The following is a 2,503-nucleotide window of genomic DNA, read 5'->3' as shown; positions in this document are numbered from 1 at the left end:
GCGAGGGGGGGGGGGGAGGGGGGGGGAAGGGGGCGGGACCCCGGCACTCAGGCTCCACCCACCCGGCTCGCCTGGAACGCGCTGTTGTGTTAACAGGCACCTCTTCCGCAGGCGGCTTGGCCTCGCCCCGCGCGGATCCGGATCTCTCTGCGGAGGGCAGGGGAGGAAACGTCTTCTGGCGGTTGTGGCTACCTAAGACTTCGAGGAAGAGGGATTCTGGCCTACTCGAGGGTCATCGATTGTTTCAACTGGGCCGACGGGGACGGAGGCCCTGGAGTATGTGAGAAGGAGCCCTGGGCTGGGATCAGTTCGGTTCAGTCGCTCAGTCGTGTCCGACTCTTTGTGACCCCGTGGACTGCAGCACCCCAGGCCTCCCTGTCCATCACCAACTCCGGAGTTTAAGACTTGAATTTGAGCTCCAGATGGGAATCCTGCCTCAGCCACCACCAGCTCGCTGTGTGGTCTTGGGCAAGTCACTCGCCCTCTCTGAATATATTTTTTTTTCTCACCAGTAAATGAAGATAATAAGAATAGCGACGTCATGTGATAATAAGGAGCATTTAATGAGAGGACAATGCCTGTAGATAACGGAGCAGCGTACCTGGCATCATGAAGTCCACGTTTTATAAATGGGAGGCTGCAGCTTACGACTTTGTGACTGCAGAGGTCCGTTTTCTCCTTAGTAAGATGAGAGTGAATGATATTTAGTTTGCAAAGTCGCCTGAAGATCGAGAAAATGTGTAAAGTGCCTTGCTGAATATATCCCACACAATCTCAGTAAGGGTTGAGAAATGATTTACATGAAAAGTTTAGTCAAACTCGTAGTAAGCCAAAGTAAACTGGTTTTATTATCTGCCTTAGTGACTGCGGACAGGTTACTATCTCTCTTCCAGGTTCAGTTTGCTAACCTGTAAACTCCAGTACTTTGGCCACCTCATGGGAAGAGTTGACTCATTGGAAAAGACCGATGCTGGGAGGGATTGGGGGCAGGAGGAGAAGGGGACGACAGAGGATGAGATGGTTGGATGGCATCACCGACTCGATGGACTTGAGTCTGAGTGAACTCTGGGAGTTGGTGATGGACAGGGAGGCCTGGTGTGCTGTGATTCATGGGGTCGCAACGAGTCGGACATGACTGAGCGACTGAACTGAACTGAACTGAACTGAAAAGAAAAAAGTCTAGTCAAAGCTATGGTTTTTCCAGTAGTCATGTATGGATGTGAGAGTTGAACCATAAAGAAGGCTGAGGGCAGAAGAATTAATGCGTTTGAACTGTGGTGTTGGAAAAGACTCTTGGGAGTCCTTTGGACTGCAAGGAGATCAAACCAGTCAATCCTAAAGGAAATCAGTCCTGAATATTCATTGGAAGGACTGAAGCTCCAATACTTTGGCCACCTGATGCGAAGAACTGACTCACTGGAAAAGATCCTGATGCTGGGAAAGATTGAAGGCAGGAGAAGAAGGAGACGACAGAGGATGAGATGGTTGGATGGCATCACTGACTGGATGGACATGATTTTGAGCAAGCCCCGGGAGTTGGTGAAGGACAGGGAAGCCTGGCCTGTTGCAGCCCATGGGGTCGCAAAGAGTCAGACATGACTGAGCGACTGAACTGAACTGAAAAAGCAAATGGCACAATTATACCACTGGAGGGTTGATGTGGGGTTTAGATGAGTTAATGTGTGTAAAGGTAATTTGGAATCTCTTAAGATCTAAGCAAATGTAACTCAAGTGTTCTTATCCTAAGGTTTAGGGACTCAGCACACAAGATATTTTTGTATCGTTTAGAAAGAGGTGGTGGGGTGGGAAGGGGTGGGAATTCCCTGGTGGCTCAGACGGTAAAGAATCTGCTTGCAATGCAGGAGACTCAGGTTTGATCCCTGGGTTGAGAAGATCCCGTGAAGGGAATGGCTACCCACTCCAGTAAAAATTCTTGCTTGGAGAATTCCATGGGCAGAGGAGTCTGGCAAGCTCAGCTCAGTTCAGTTCAGTCTCTCAGTCGTGTCCGACTCTTTGCGACCCCATGAATCACAGCACGCCAGGCCTCCCTGTCCATCACCAACTCCCGGAGTTCACTCAAACTCATGTCCATCGAGTCGGTGATGCCATCCAGCCATCTCATCCTCTGTCGTCCCCTTCTCCTCCTGCCCCCAATCCCTCCCAGCATCAGAGACTTTTCCAATGAGTCAACTGTTCACATGAGGTGGCCAAAATACTGGAGTTTCAGCTTTAGCATCATTCCTTCCAAAGAAATCCGAGGGCTGATCTCCTTCAGAATGGACTGGTTGGATCTCCTTGCAGTCCAAGGGACTCTCAAGAGTCTTCTCCAACACCACAGTTCAAAAGCATCAATTCTTTGGCATTCATCTTTCTTCACAGTCCAACTCTCACATCCATACATGACCACAGGAAAAACCATAGCCTTGACTAGATGGACCTTTGTTGGCAAAGTAATGTCTCTGCTTTTGAATATGCTATCTAGGTTGGTCATAACTTCCCTTCC

This window comes from Bos indicus, chromosome 19 (genome assembly GCF_029378745.1).
Source record: "Bos indicus isolate NIAB-ARS_2022 breed Sahiwal x Tharparkar chromosome 19, NIAB-ARS_B.indTharparkar_mat_pri_1.0, whole genome shotgun sequence".
Lineage (NCBI taxonomy): Eukaryota > Metazoa > Chordata > Mammalia > Artiodactyla > Bovidae > Bos > Bos indicus.
Note: the sequence above shows the minus strand (reverse complement) of the source record.